This window comes from Callospermophilus lateralis, chromosome 1 (assembly GCF_048772815.1).
Source record: "Callospermophilus lateralis isolate mCalLat2 chromosome 1, mCalLat2.hap1, whole genome shotgun sequence".
NCBI classification, from domain to species: domain Eukaryota; kingdom Metazoa; phylum Chordata; class Mammalia; order Rodentia; family Sciuridae; genus Callospermophilus; species Callospermophilus lateralis.
In genome coordinates, this window is record NC_135305.1 from 139,706,051 (window position 1) to 139,723,142 (window position 17,092).

Sequence of the window (17,092 nt, forward strand, 5' to 3'; positions counted from 1 at the left end):
GGGGTGCAGGGCTCACTGATCCTCTGACCGGGATCACTGTGGGTCCTGCATGGAGCTGCTTCCATGGCCTCAGTCAGCCTCTGCTGGGAAGGTAATTGGGTGGGAGATAATCAGTCTTGCCCTCTGCTCTACATCTGTCATTGGATCCTTGACAAGGGTGCCAAACACTGCAGAAGGCAGCCTTTTAAACACATGGTGCTGGGAGAACCGATCATCTCTATGTAGAAGAAGGAAACTAGACCCTTATCTCTCACCCTGCATAAAAATCCACTCAAAATGAATCAAAGACCTAGGAATTAGACCAGAAACTATGCAACCCCTAGAAGAAAACGTAAGGTCAATAGTTCAGCTTTTGGGCACAGACAATGACTTTCTCAATTGGACTCCTAAAGCTCAGGAAGTAATGTCAAGAGTTAATAAACTGGGCAGCATCAAATTCTGCACGGCAAAGGAAACAATTAGGAACATGAAGAGAGAAGCTACAGAATGGGAGAAAAATTTTTGCTAGCTACTATTCTAACAGAGGATTAATATCTAGAACATATAAAGAACTCAGAAAACTTTATATTAAAAAAATCAAATAACCCAATAAATGGGAAAACGAATCAATCATTTCTCAAAAGAATAAATACAAATGGCCAACAAATATATGAAAAAAATATTCAACAGCATTAGCAAATGCAAATGAGAACTGCGCTGAGATTTCATCTCACACCCGTCAGAATGGCGGTCATCATCAAGAATACAAATAATAATGAATGCTGGAGAGGATGTGGAGAAAGAGGAAGTGTAAATTAGTACTCTCACTGTGGAAATCAGTATGGAGGTTCCTCAAACATCTAGGAGTGGAGCCACCATATGACCCAGCTATATCACTCCTTGGTATTTATCCTAATGAATTAAAGTCATCATACTACAGTGATACACGCATACACCCATGTGTATAGCAGCACAATTCACAATAGCCAAACTATGGAACGAGCCTACGTCCGTTAGTAGATGAATGGACAAAGAAAATGTGGTATATGTGTACACAATGGAATTGTATTCAGCCATAAGAAAAATTAAATTTTGGCATTTGCAGGAAAATGGACAGAATTTAGAGACCATTGTGTTAAGAAATATAAGTCAAACTGAAAGTCAAGGTTGTCACCTCATGAAGTCAAACAACAAGTGCTGGCGAGGATGCGGGGGAAAAGGTACACTCATGCATTGCTGGTGGGACTGCAAATTGGTGCAGCCAATTTGAAAATCAGTATGAAGATTCCTTGGAAATCTGGGAATGGAACCACCATTTGACCCAGCTATTCCTCTTCTTGGATTGTACCGAAAAGACCTAAAAACAGCATACTACAGGGACACAGCCACATCAATGATTGTAGCAGCACAATTCACAATAGCTAGACTGTGGAACCAACCTAGATAACCTTCAATGGATGAATAGATAAAAAAAATGTGGCATATATACACAATGGAATATTACTCAGCACTAAAAAATAACAAGATCATGGCATTTGCAGGGAAATGGATGGCATTAGAGCAGATTATGCTAAGTGAAGTTTGACTTATATTTCTTAACACAATGGTCTCTACATTCTGTCCATTTTAAAAAACAAATGCTGAATGTCTTCTCTGATATAAGGGGGGTGACTCAAAATGGGGTAGGGAAGAAGAGCTTGAGAAGAAGATTATCACTAAATAGGGAAGATAATGGGAGGGAAAGGTAGGGAGAAGGGGAATTGCACAGAAGATGGAAGGAGACCCTCATCATTATACAGAATACATGTATGACGATATGAGGAAAAAGAAAAAAAAAGAAGTGTGTCACATTAGATTGGGTAGAGAGAAGTGATGGGAGGGGAGGGGAGGGGAAGGGAGGAAAGGAAGGTCAGCAGAATAAAATACACATTAGTATTGCTGTATGTATATACGTGATTGCATGACCAATGTGATTCTGCAACCTGTACACTCAGAAAACATGAGAAATTATACCCCATCTGATTTAAAAGTATGATATGTCAAGATCATTGTACTGTCATGTGTAACCAATCAAAACAAATAAAAAAAAGAAATATAAGTCAAACTGAAAGTCAAGGTTGTGTGTTTTCTCTCATATGTGGAAGCTAGAGAGGAAAAAGGAAAGAAAGGTGGGAGGGGGGTTCTCATGAAAATTGAAGGGAGATCAGTATAGAGGAAAGGGACCAAAAGAAGGAGAGGAGAGAAAGGAGAGGTATTGGGGAATGATGTTGGCTAAGTTATATTGTACAAATATGTAACAACAAATCCTACCATTATATACAACTATAATGCACCACTAAAAATATGCAGAAATTAAAAAAAAAAAAGAAGAGGTGATTGTGTCCATTTGTCCTGGGACCACTGACACAAAGCCTGTAAGGAGGGAGAGGAGATGGGACTTGAGAATGAAGAGCCTAGTCCCTAGGGCGCCACCCCTGGGACTGTGGCTGGGATGAACTCAAGGGTCGAGGCAGGCCCAGCTCGGGGTCCTACGGGGCTGAGCCTGTGGGCAGGGTGAGGGTGGCTGCATCTGTGCAAAAAGTGAAGTGGGAGAGCAGGATTAGGGTCCAGGTCTCGGTGGAGAGATCTCAGAGCACTGTCCCTGCCCACAGCTGGGCAGGGCTCTCAGGCACTGTCATTTGTGTAAGTCTTGTGCAAATGTGACCCTGTCATGTCAAAGGGCTCCTTGTGGCTCTGAGCAGGGCTTATCTCCCGGGGTTCATGACATTTCTCAGGGCTTCCCCTCTGCCCTCCTACCTGAAGCAAGGTGGGCTCTGGCCCTCAGGGTCTGATATGACCAGGTCCCTGAACTTTTGCCACCACCAACATTTTATACGAGATATCAAAATGTAGGCTCAAGCCAGGCATGGTGATAATCCTATAATCCCAGTGGCTCAGGAGGCTGAAACAGGAGGGTCATGAGTTCAAAGCCAGCCTCAGTAATGGCAAGGCCATCTCATCAGTGAGACCCTATCTCCAAATAAAATACAAAAAAGGGCTGGGGATGTGGATCAGTGGTCGAGTGCCCCTGAGTTCAATCTCTGATACCAAAAAAAAAAAAAAAAAAAAAAAAAAAAAAATAGATTCAGATCCAGCAGGTCTAGGAAGGTGCTGAAATGTGGTATTCTTTATAGGTTTCCAGGTGATATTGTTGCTACCAGCCTACAGACTACACTTTGAAAGGTTCAAATGCAACTACATAGAACAGCCTTGTTAAAAGGTGTTTGCCTTTGCCCAGGAGGTGATGGAGGCCAATGGCAATCATTGACTTCACCAAGAGTTGATATGCTGGGAAAGTCAAAATTCACCAATTTAAATGCTAATCTCATTCAAACACCTTTTCCCTTAGAGCAGGAGCTCCACTGACAAGGGACCTGACCTGTAGACCCTTGGTGACTCCCCTAGCCAGGGAGCCCCAATGGGCATGAGCTTCCCATGCAGGAGTCGTGGCACAGAGGAAGAGGCTTAGGAAGCTGGTAAGTAATACTGGTCCATTCATTCACATACCCCCTAGAAAGCCCTGCCTGCTGTGTGTAAATCGTAGTGCTAGATGCAAAAATGGATTGCAAAATGAATTGAAAAGCCCCCTCCTCTCTCTCGCAGTTCCGAGTCTAATGTAAGTATTCTTAACCACGGGACCCTTCTCTCACCATATATCCCCTACTCCCTGCTGGTCAGAAGCATCCCAATCCTGCTCCATCCCTTGAACTCAAGCTCTCTGGGGAATCTTGTTCTGCAGGGACTCAGCCACTGACTACAGCCCCTTGAGCCTACAAGAACATCCCCCACAGACCCAAGATGTCCTTGGGGAACTGGGGAACAGGGGCCAAGAGTTGTCCCACCTGGGGCCCCAGAGGTGGGGCCAAGACAGCCCCTGTGATGGGAAGCAGTTGAGCTCAAATCCTGACCACAGCAAAACAGTTAGCAGATGTTTCTCCGGGAAAGACCCTTAGAGTTAACGGCCATGGGCCCTGCAGGGGGACAGGCTGGGGGCAGGGACCAAAGCCTTCAGGACAAGGACTGACTACATAGACCTGTGTGTGTGCATTTGAGTGGCCGCTGCCAGCAAGAGGACCAGGGGCATCCTCTCTAGGAAACCCACACAACTCTTGGGGCCAGAATTGCCTTTGTTCCTGACGACGGATGAAACCCAGGACAGGCCAGATGGGCACTGTCCCTGGGGGGCTATGCCTTGGCCCCAGGAAGTGCAGGGCCCTTCTGCAGCTATTGCTTCTGGGCATGGCTGTAGGTGCCCAGGATCTTCTGCCCCCAACAGCAGCACCATGGAGCAGGGATCCAGGCCTCAGAGCCCGAGCAGGAAGCAGCCCCTCCAGCCTGCAGAAACTGTGGGGCAGGTAATGGGCCACGTGTGTTGTGGGGGACCGTATTGTTCTGGACAGGAATGAATGACCAGAGGGTGAGAAGGAAGGATCAGCCCGAGACAGGATCCTGGTCAGGTTCTCTGCCAGGGCTGCTTGTAATACTTATCACTTTTAAATGCTGTGTTAAAATACTTTTTATCTTGACTTGTCAGTCTTCTGGCTCTCCTTAAATTATGCATCAAGGCAAGTGGCTCACTGGCTTCCTCCTAGTCCTTTGAGTAAGGCAGAGAAGGAGGTGCTGGTAATGTCTGTGGCAGGTGGCAGGTGGTGGCAGTCCAGAGCACTAGCTGGTGTTGCAGGTGATGCCTTCCACATAGTCCCCAGGTAATCAGACCCTCAGCAAATGTCTGTCCCTTTCTCCAGGAGCTCACGTCCTCCCAGGGAAAATCCCAGGGTAGGTTATGTGTGGGGTGCAGCATGCCCCGATTTATGATATGACCTGAGCCCCCTCCCCTCTGTTTGTGGTGGAAAGTCCGTGGACAAAATACTGAGTATCGGATCCATTTATGACACTCTCTGGTACAACACCACTGGTACACTCCAGTGGGTGCTAATCATTGAAGGGGAAGAACCTCCCCCTCAGTGGCCCCTCAAGGCAGGATCTGCTGTTATTCCCTTTTTACAGATGAGGGTAGAGACCAGAGAGGTGAGAGGTGAGGTGACCTATCTAAGGTCACACGGATCATGGGCAAAGACCTCAAGACCTGGGCTTGATTCATCCAGCTCTTTGCTGTTTCCTTCCTAAAGCTGGTGGAGTTGATGAGTTCACCTAAGTGAGGAATTCTAATTGGGCAAGGACGTTGCAGTCTAGTACCTGCCCAGAGGATGGTGGGGTTGTCATAGTGAGAGGCTCCAACTGGATGAGCTGGCTCTCTGCTACATTAGGAGTTCTACCATGGAGGTTGGGTCAGCACCTGTGGTATGGCCAGGGTGAGGGACTCAACGTACTGCAGGGACTGTTGAGCAAAGAGTCCCAATCAGGGTCAGGTTCTCTGCCAGGGCTGGTTTCCTGAAGGAACAAGATTTACCCCAACTCACAGTGAGAGGAGACCCAGCGAGATGATAGTCACAGGTGTGTTGCCCGCAGGACAGAGACTGACCTAGAATAGAAAACGGGTAGAGGGTTCTACCTGGGAAAGAGTATTGCAGGTGTAGAAACTCTCAGGAAACTCCTGGTGGTTGGCAGGGCTGCATCTGGTGGGTCTTGGGAAGAAGGTAGTCTGAGAGGAGGCTGGGCAGAAAGCCAGGCCCAGACCCAGAGGTCCTATCCTGGGAGCCCACATTTCATCTGGGAGAGTCCTGGGGAATATTTACAAGGAAGCAACATGACTAGACTTAAACGGGTGGGCAAGGTGGGGATCTGGAATTCGGGAGACTCCAGGGAGGATTTTGTGGTGCCCAGGCAGAATTTAATTGATAAGGGGTCAGATCCAGGAGGTAAAGGGAGAAGCAAGAACTACCCATTTCTCTCTCTCTCTCTCTCTCTCTCTCTCTCTTTCTCTTTCTCTCTCTCTCTCTCTCTTTCTTTTGTTTTGAGAGGGGGGTCTTGCTAAGTTGCCCAGGCTGGCCTGGAACTCAGGATCCTCTCATTTCAGCCTCACAAATAGCTGGGATTATAGTTGTGTGCCACTGCTCCTCACCCACTGATGTCTTGATGGGCAGTTAAGAAAGTGTGTGACCGTAATGGCAGGTCCTGTATTTTAAACAAAATGGTCCAAGAGAAGGAGTATTCTGCAAATAATACTGTGAGGGGAGTGAGGGCTTGGCTTAGTCTTCTCCAAGAATATTCTCTTACTGATTTATCTGTAAACATTTCCTGGGAGTTAGACCTGGGGAAACAGAGAGGGTGGGCCTGAGCCAAGGGGACCTGTCTAGTCTTGGGGACAGACCAATGGTCCTTTTCAGGGGCAATAAAGGAGGAGGTTATTCTTTCTACGTGGTGGATGCCCAATCAGGTTTCACAGGTGCAGGGGCTCTGGCTGGTGATAGGAGCACCAGGAGAAAACAGCAGTGGGCAGAGTGTGGAACATGGGCTCCAACTGCAGTAGGGAGCTCCCCATGGGCAGGGGCTGTGGCTTGCAAAGTTCCTGAGCTCCCAGCCTTTGTCTTGCAGTCCAGGAGCAGGAGTTGGAAGGATTTAAACAGAGGGCGGTCAGGGTCGGACTTGGGTTTTGAAAATGTTGACTTACGATGAGAGGCTGGTGAGGAGCCAGTTCCAGGAACCAGTCAAAGGTAGAAGACAGAGACAGGGTGGTGGCAGGGGTTCAGAGAAGTGGGTTGGGACCACAGCCTACACCTGGGAAAGGGGATGAGGCGCAGGTCCAGGCAGTGACCAGTTGCCAAGATTCCTATGAATTTAGTGAATTTTCTAATTTTTATTTTTCAGAAGACCATTATTTTTTTATTCACAGCAGTCAGTGCCCTGATCCCCTGAGATTTACTTATTTTTTCACATGCTCAATGTGTTTAGTCCATCCCAACACATTTCACTCATGTTACAACTCCATCCTGGAATTTCCAAAAGTCTCATGCTATTATACTATTAACTCAGTCCAAAATCTCAGTTAAATGTCATCAGTTCAAAAGTCTCAAATCTCATTTTTTAAATCATATGAGGATGATACTCTGCATGTGATACATCTTAAGGCAAAATTCCTCTCCATCTGTGAATGTCTTTCTTGTTTTTCTTCTTTCTCTCTTTCCCTCCTTCCCTCTCTTTCTCCATCTTACACCTTTATTACATTAGTGGGACAGGCAGGCACAGAACACCAGTTTTATATATTCTGGGTTAAGTTGGAGAGAAAATGGGAGGAAAAAAAGAAGCCACAAATATCAGACAATATCAGAAATTCAATCAGGTAAATTTCATTACATTTTAAAGACTGGTAATAGTTTTCTAAGATTTGCAACTCTACCTCTGGTCTTGAGGCTTTGGCCTCTGGACTTACATAGTTCTACCCTCAAAGTAATTTTTCCTTTTATATGAAGGGTAGCACATATTTGCAGCTGAGTAGTTTCATCAGCTACTTTCCTGATTGTAGAAGTTTGAAGGTACAACGGGCTTCTTTAATTTTAGACTTAGAGAGTGAATTTAAAGCTAGAATACTAGAACCCTGACTGGGGAGGAGTGGTCTTTCTCATGGACTGTCAGAGGGAGGCTGCATTTCTGGAACCAATAGCACTATCTATGATTTATACAATTTTATGATTCGTAAATTGTGTATTCCTTTTAATCAAGAAAAGATTCTATAAATTTATCTTGAGGGAATAATTAAAACTACCATTAAATATTATAAATGTATCCGTGGGGAAAAAGTGGAAACAAATTGTCAAAGGATAGGGGAGGCAAAAATAAACTATGGTACTTCCATCGTAGGGAATACTAAACAGTTATTGAATATGATGTTTTTTGAGGTCTGTAATGACATAAAGATTTCAAAACAAACTGCAATATGTCCTACTTCCTATTTTATTTTAATGTACACAAAGTAAAATTTATTCTTTTTGGTATAGCAAAAAATTAGTATAAATTTAGAAAGAACAACAGACTCATGTATCCACCACTACAATCAAATACAGAATATTTCTATCACACCCCTCCCTGCGATTTCCCTTTGTCCCTTTGTAGTCAAATACTATAACCATGGTATTGAATTGTCTCTTTTTGACCTTATGGTTTTGCCTTTTCTAGAATATTGTATCAGTGGAATCATACAGTTTGTAAAGTGTGTGTGTGTGTGTATTCTGTAAATAGTCTCTGTTTGTGTTTTACTGGGAATTTAACCCAATGCTTTATATATCCTAAGCACATGTTTTACCTCAGAGCAATATCCCCATCCATGTTCTATAAATGGAATCATGAAATATGTAACCTTTTGGAACTGACTTGTTTTCCCCTCCTTAGTCTATTTTCTGGATATGCATCCAGGTGGTCGGATGTATCACAGGTTTTTTTTTTTTTTCCTTTTTTTTTTTTTTTTTTTTTTGAGTAGGATTCCAACTATGCACCCTTTGGATCTGTGCTCAGTATAACACCTTTGCAATTCATCCATGTTGAATCTTTACAGTATTTGTCCTTTATCAATATTTTGTTACTTTTTTTCTGGGTAATATTTTATGTATGAATATTTCACAATTTGTTTAACCATTCACCAGTTGAAGGATATTCGGATTGTTTTCTGTTTGGGGAAATGATAAATAAAGTTGGCATAAATATTTGCATACAAGTTTGCTTTTAAACCTAAGTTTTCATAGATACCTAGGAGTAGGGTTTGCTTTGGGTGTATTTATTAGAAACTGCCCCTGACAGCCACTAATCTGCTTTTTGCCTCCATGGTTTACCTATTCTGGATATTTCATATAGAAGGAAGCATACAATATATGGTCTTTTGAGTCTGGCTTATTTAACTTAGCATAATGTTTTCAAGGTTCACCCATGTTGTAGTATGTGTCAACACTTCATTTTTTTTATGAACAAATAATGTTCCATTAAATGGCTATTAGTCAATGGACCTTGGAGTAATTTCCACTTTTGGTTATTGAGATTTGTACTTTTATTAACATTTGTGTACAAGTTTTTGTTTTAATACTTGTTTTCAATTCTTTTGTGTACATGCCTAACAGCAGAATTGCTGGCTCATATGATGACTTTGTATTTAACTTTTTGAGGAACCACCAAAATAATATTCACAGAGATTGTACCATTTTACATTCTCACCAGCAATGTGCAAAAGTTATAATTTCTCTATATCCGTTTAAATACTTGTCATTAAAAAATTCATAGCCGTCCTACAATCTATGAAATGGCATCTCATGGCAGTTTTGGTTTTAAAATCAATCCATAAATTATTTTTGAAAATAAGAATTGTGATTATAAGTAAATCACTTTTATTGACTGGCTTCAGAAATCATTAGAATCTTTATAGTATTTGTCCTTTCTGTCTAATAACAGGGCTTGTATCTCTTGCGTACTTTTTTAAATTTAAAAAATAGTTTTATTCATGTGGGTTTTGCATCCATCTCCCTTCCTCCCTCTCTCTCTTCCTTCTTTCATCTTTCTCTCTTTCTCTTTCTTCTTGATCTCTTCTCTTTTTTTGAGATGGAATTTTGCTGTTTCCCAGGCTGCTTTTCAACCCTTGGGCTTCAGAATCCTCCCATCTGTCTCCTGAGTAGCTGGGACAACAGGCACACACCACCAAGCCCAGTGGTTTTGTATATTTCTTATTAAGCTATTCTTAGGTGTTTTTTATTCTATTGCTACTGAGAATGCAATTTACCCCATTACACAACCTAATTCACTATTGATTATGAAAAGAAAGTTGCCATTTTTTCCCCCAGTCCTGGGGATTGAACTCAAGGAGGCTTTACTGCTGAGCTATGTCCACAAGTTTTCCCATGGCCCAGTTGGACCATGTAGAACCTATGCCTGTTTTGAGACAGGGTCTTATTATTTGCCAAGGCTGGCCTCAAACTTGTGATTCTTCAGCCTCAGACTCTGAGTTGCTGGGATTATAGATGCATAACATAGCGCTCAGCAAAAGTTACCAATTTTAATATACTGATTTCTTATTTCGTTTAGTAGTCTTTCAACCTGATATCTTTATTTCCAATATTGATACTCCCAGTTTATCTTATTGCATTGTTTAGAACCTCCAGAATGATATAAATGAAAGTGACAAGGATGTTATGGCTTGTTTTCAGGCTTTAATGAGAATGTATGTAATATTTCATAGTTAAGAGTGATTATTGCTTGTATGGTGGTGTAGCTCAGTGGTTGACCACTTGCTAGCATGTGCAAGGCCCTGGGTTCCATCCCCAGCAGGAAGTATATCTTCTAGTCATAGCTTAAGAATCGTTTCTTTTTGTTTTTTTGAAATAAATTTTAGATTAATTTTAACAGGTTTTGTTTGTTAATTATTTTGTTAGGGTTTGTCTCGCTTAATTAAAAACTATTTCAAAAATTTTCTGTGACACCAATGAAACTTAAAGACGTTATGCTAAGTGAAATAGGGAGACTCAAAAGGACAATGACTATATAATTTCACTCACCTAAGGTACTTAAACAGTAGGCAAATTCATACAGATGGAAAGTACAGTAGAGGTCACAAGGGACAGGTGGCAGGCAGTGGGGGATAAGTTATTACTTAATGGGTACAGAATTTCTATTTAGGGAGATGAAAAAGTTCTGGAGATGGGTGGTGGTGATGGTTCCACAACAATGCACTGAACTAGACAGTTAAAAATGGCAAAAGTGGAAACTTATAAGCTATATATGTTTTACCACAATTTTTTTAAAAAAAGGAAATGTAACTAACAGGAGAGAGATGGAATGATAAGTATTGTACCTTTTATTTTTCATTTTTTTTGTGGTACTGGGGACTGAACCCTACCACTGAGCTACATCCCCAGCCCTTCTTTGTTTTCTGTTTTGAGTCCAGCTCTCACAAAATTGCCCAGGCTGGCCTTAAACTTGTGATCTTTGTGCTCCAACTTAATATAATGCTTTTTTTTAACTGATTTTTTTTTTTTTTGTACCAGGGATTGAACCCCGGGGTACTTAACCACTGAGCCACATTTTCTTATTTTGAAGCAGGGTCTTTCTAAGTTGCTTAGGGCTTTGCTAAGTTGCTGAAGATGGCATTGATTTCACAATTCTCCTACCCCAGCAGGCATGTACTGTCATGCCTGGCTAACCTAATTTAAACTTTTAAAAAATGCACTTCTGCATTGCTTGTATAATATTTTTAAAATCTTAAAAACAAAAAAGGATTTTTAAGCAAAAAGTCGTGTATTTGCCTCCTACTGCTTACTGGATGAGCTCTAAGGTGGAAATGCAACCTCCTGATAGAGATGCATGCATCCAGTTAGTACCAACTCAATGCTGCATCTTTGTAAGAAATTGATTTGCTGATTAAAATCAGCAAAGGCAAAACCTAGATCTTCTTGTAGATTTGGAGTCTCAGAGGGTCATTTTAGTTTTCTTAATATTTCAGCTTCAGTTTAACTTCAAAAAGGGTGTTTAGATGCAGCATCTAAGGACAGAGAGGTCATTTTACCGTGGGAGGCCACAGTAAAATGACATTAATTACAACTAATTTACTGTGGTCTGAATCTATAGTGACTCTAGTTTTCCAGCCTGGGGAGCAAGAGTGTTTATGGTCATTGTGATGAGACAGCAAGAGAGCTGGGTAGAGGCAGGGCGTAAATCTCATTTAAACATGATTTTGAGCTTCCTGTTGGGCATCTGGCTGAAGATGGTCAGTAGGCAATTCAGGGGGAGCCAAGGTGGTTTTCAGCTGAGATGGTCTTGAGGCTTATCATATGGACAGTGGTTGGAGTGCATAGTGTGAGAGATGGAGGATGGCAGTGGTGGGTCTGGGGACGAGAATTCAGGCATGGTCCATGGAGAAAGGGAAGCCAGAGAAGGAGGAGATACCTCATGAAGAGATTTTTTAAAAAAAAATTATTTTAGATATACATGACAGTAGAGTTATATTTTGACATATTATACATACATGGAGAATAATTTATTCTAATTAGGATCCAATTCTTGTACATGATGTGGTATTTCACTAGTCATGTGTTCATACGTGAACATAGGGAAGTTATGTCTGATTCATTCTACTGTCTTTTCTATTTCCATCTCCCCTCCCTTCCCTTCATTCCCTTTGTCTAATCCAATGAACTTCTATTCTTTCCTCCTCCTTCTTATTGTGTGTTAGCATCTGCATATCAGAGAGAACATTTGGCTTTGGTGTTTTGGGATTGGCTTATTTCACTTAGCATGATAGTCTCCAGGGCCATCCATTTACCAGCAAATGCCACAATTTCATTCTTCTTTATGGCTGAGTGATATTCCATTGTGTATATATACACTATTTTCTTTATCCAATCATTTGTTGAAGGGCATCTAGGTTGCTTCCATAGTTTTGCTATTGTGAATTGCGCTGCTATAAACATTGATGTGGCTGTGTCAGAGTATTATGCTGGTTTTAAGTCCTTTGTGTATATACTGAGGAGTAGGATAGTTGGTTCAAATGGTGGTTTCATTCCAAGTTTTCTGAAGAATCTCTATACTGCTTTCTAGAGTAATTGCACCAAATTTGGAAAGAGGGAGGACCTCGTGCTGCATCCTTCAGAGATATCCAGTACAACAGGAATGGGGAAGGGACCTTGGATTTAACAATGATGAGGGCCTTATAGGCCTTAACCTGAGAGGTGTCAGAGGGAGATGGGATTGAGAGCCAAGGGGATTCTGCCACATCCTCAGCATGTGAAACAGTGCCTGGTGCAAACGGGATGAAGAATGGATGGATAGATGAATGGTTAAACAGATGGATGGACCAATGGATGTAAAGATATATGGGTCTGTGCTCAGAGAGATGACTAGATAGATGGGTGGGGAAAAGTGCCCTGAAAGATCAGAGAAGGCCTTAGGAATGAGACGGGACTGAGCTGCATCTTTGAATAGGAATGAAAGCCGAGGGGTCTCCACATAGGAGCACCTGAAGTCAAGAATGACTCAGTGCTTGTGGGTCCAGGGAGGAAGCTAGTCCAGCTAGACCATGGTAAACTTGTGTAAAGGAGACTCAGAGGTCCTAAGATGACCCAGTGCAGTACTCCTTGCCATTCCACACCCACCGGAGAAGACACATCACTCAGGGACTTGCTGAGTACTTACTGTGCCCAATGTTGTAATCGTCATCAACAATCTCAGAGATGGGGGAGGTGGGGGCAAAAGTGGGGTGACTCTGAGGCCATGGATGGCACTTGCTTGGGACAACAGGACAGGCCTCTGGGGAGCTGATAGCCCACCTGCCTTCCACTGGGGTCACAGCTCACTCTATTCTCATCATTCCCAGCAGGTTCCCACTCCAGCCTGGCCCCCAGGGGGCAGGCCCCAGATGCTGGTTCCATGGGTTTTGGTCTGAGCCTCAGTCACCGTGGTTCATCTTTGGTGGTGGAACCCAACTCACTGTCCTAGGTAAGTGACTCTCACAGCCTTTCCCAACCTTCCCACCCCTTTGCTGTTTTAGGACTGTTCATTATCTTTTTCTTGGATTTTTCTCCCTCTGCCCTCCCCAGACTAGAGGTCTTATCCATCATCTTTTTTCATGGAGTGTGGAGGTGGTGGGTGATCTTTGGGTAACCATTGGGAAGGTCCCAAACAGCATGCTAACAGTGAGATACAGCCTGCCCAGGGTCCTTGCCTGGGGGTTTAGTCAGGGGTGGGGCTCTTTCCCTTCTTCTAGGGTATTTGCCAAGTGGAGGCTAGGGGCCAAGTCTAGTGAGGGAAACCAGGCCTTAAAGAGAGTTCTTGGGCCTCCAGCATCTGGGCTGAGGGGCAGATGCTCATCTCATCCAGGCCAGGAGACCACATAGGAGGCCCAGAAATATGGCTGGGACTGTGACCCCAGACTGTGGGACTCAAGAGGTCATCCCAAGTGGAGACCAACAGAGGGCAGGGAGAGGCGTCTGACTCACTCTGGGCCATGGAGACATGGACTTAGAGATGGGGCAGATGAATCAGAGTCTGGCCTTCCCAGCATGGCCATCAGAAAGGAGGGGGTTCCATAGGGCAGGCACTCATTTGTTCCTGAAACCCTTTACCTCTGGGGCCTTATGTCTCACTTGTCCATGAGTCAGCCTACACCTTCCTTGAGGGGCACATTTAAAAAATGAGGGATGGTGACATGAATGGGGGGAGTGTTGGAGACACCTGACTTCCAGGTAAAATAAGGAGTTGTCAGAGGCTGCTGGGGTGAGTGCAGGGCTGCTCTATCTCATAGTCTGCCCCAAGAACATAACCAAGACGAAGGGTCTTTGTGATCAGGCCAGTGGAGACAGGGGAGACAGTAGTGTTGGAGGAGCCCTCATCGATTGTCTGATTAGAACCAACACTTGCCAGCAGAGCTGAGTGGCCTGGCCTGGAGCTTCCTGTCCTCTCAGAGGATAGGCTGTGCTTCATCCTTCCACCCATCCCCGCGTAGTGGGCACAGGCTTGGGACCTCCACACATTCATTAGGACCATCCTTCTAGGCTGAATGGGGACCCCCACTTCACAGAAGAGGCTCTGGACACTGGAAGAATAAATGGAGGTGGGAGCCTGGACTGGGATGAGGGCTTAGGAGCTGAGGGTTAGGTTCCAAACTCAGAAACCAAGGGGGAGGGAGCACAGTCTATCCTGGGGGCTGCAAGGGGAGGGACTGGGTTGGGTAGAGGTAACCTGGGAGAGGTAACTTGGGAAGAACTTCCAGCAACATTCAGAGGTGTCTGCTTGAGTGCACTCAAATGCTCAAGTGGAAAGGCCGAGGGAAGGAGGGTCCTCAGTTGGAGAAGATGGCCCACTGTGAATGGTCATAGAGATTTTAGGGGTGTGTGTGTGTGTGTGTGTGTGTGTGTGTGTGTGATCCCAACACTTAAAATCTCCTCTCGTGACTCATACTCCATCTTCTCTTCACACAGACCAGCCCAAGTCTGCTCCCTTGGTCACTCTGTTCCCACCCTCCTCTGAGGAGCTCCAGGTCAACAAAGCCACACTGGTGTGTCTGATGAATGACTTCTACCCGGGCACTGTGATGGTGGCCTGGAAAGCTAATGGCACCACCATCACCCAGGGTGTGGAGACCACCCAGCCCTCCAAACAGAGAAATAACAAGTACATGGCCAGCAGCTACCTGACTGTGACACCTGACCAGTGGATATCTCGTGGCACATACACCTGCCAGGTCACACATGAAGGGAGCACTGTAGAAAAGAATGTGTCTCTTGCAAAGTGTTCTTGGTCTCCAACCCTCACCCCATATGCAGAGATCTAGAACTGAAAAACTCTGGGGAGGGGTCCCCCCTCCTACCCTTAACATCCCAAGCCCTTTCCCTGCAACCAATAAATGCTCAATAAAATGTTCCATTGTCAATCAGAAATTCTACTCTATCTTATATTTCATATGCAATCCTCCCCAGAAGTTTTAGGGTGGTAAGGAAGAATCCTAGTACATACTGGGAAAGTAGATCTGGGGGAGAGATTCATGATCTCTTAGAGGCGACACCAGGCAACAGTCATCTGTCCCTCTGTTCTCTTTTCCTCCATTTCTGCCCCCACCACAAAACAGGGTCCTCCACTCCCTGCCTCCTTTCTAGATGGATTTGTCTGGGCCAGAATCTCCTGAGTTACATTCTCTCCCTGCCCTGGTCTGAGGGGTTGAGGCTTAAAAACATTAAGGAAGAGGCCCAAGGTCATACCTCAGTTCAGAGCTGGGATTAAAATCCAGGTACTGAGTTCAGTCCCTTTACATATAAACATCAGGTACCAAAGTTCTGTGCTTCTCCTGGTTTGGATTTACCCACCCACCAAACCATCCATCCATTCACTCACTCAAATACCTGCTCAGTCATGCACCCACAATATTCCTGATGAACATAGATGCAAAAATTCTCAATAAAATTCTGAAAATTTGCATACAAAAACATATTAAAAACATAGCACACCATGATCAAGTGGGGTTCATTCCAGGGATACAAAGTTGGTTCAACATATGGAAATCAGCAAATTTAATTAATTACATCAATAGACTTAAAGATTATATTAATAGATGCAAAAAAGCATTTGGCAAAATATAGCACCCTTTTTTGTTCAAAATACTAGAAAAACTAGGGATAGTAGGAACATACCTCAACATTGTGCAAGCTGTATATGCTGAACCCAAGGCCAATATTATTCTAAATGGAGAATTGGATGCATTCTCTTTAAAAACTGGAATATGACAGGGATGCCCTCTTTCACTACTTCTATTCAACATAGTTCTTGAAATTCCAGACAGAGCAACTTGACAGATGAAAGAAATTAAAAGGATATTTGCCAATGACATGATTCTGTATTTAGAGGATCCAAAAAATTCTTCCAAAAAACTCTGGAATTAATGAATTAAGCAAAGTAGCAGGATATAAAATCAATACCCATAAATCAAATGCATTTCTATGTATCAGTGATGAATCTTCTGAAAGAGAAATTAGAAAAATTACCCCATTCACAATAGTCTCAGAAAAGAATAAAATACTTGGGAATCAATTTAACAAAAGAGATAAAGTGAAAACTACAGAACACTAAATAAAGAAATTGAAGAAGACCTTAGAAGATGGAAAGGTATCCCATATTCTTGGATAGGCAGAACTAATATTGTAAAAATGGACATATTACCAAAAGTGCTATACAGATTTAATGCAATTCCAATTAAAATCCCAATGGAATTCCTCATATAAATAGAAAAATGATCATGAAATTCATTTGAAAAAATAAGAGATGCAGAATAGCCAAAGCAATCCTTAGCAAAAAGAAAGAATCAGGAGCATCACAATACCAGACCTTAAATTATACTATAAAGCTATAGTAACAAAAATGGCATGGTATTGGTACCAAAAAGACTTGTAGACTAAGGGTACAAAATGGAAGACACAGAGACTAACCCATATAAATACAGTTATCTCATATTAGGCAAAGGCACCAAAAACATACATTGGAGAAAAGATAGCCTTTCCAACAAATGGTGCTGGGAAAACTGGAAATACATATGCAGCAAAATGAAATTAAACCCCTGTCTCACTATGCACAAAACTCAACTCAAAGTGGATCAAGGACCTGGGAATTAGACCAGAGACTGTACATCTAATAGAGGAAAAAGTAGGCCCAAATCTTC

General features: G+C 43.1%; 1 pseudogene; it reads left to right on the top strand.

The window, feature by feature from the left end:
- Positions 1–4,161: 4,161 nt before the first annotated feature.
- On the top strand, positions 4,162–15,217 carry LOC143399004 (immunoglobulin lambda-like polypeptide 5 pseudogene; annotated as a pseudogene).
- The last annotated feature ends 1,875 nt before the right edge of the window (positions 15,218–17,092 follow it).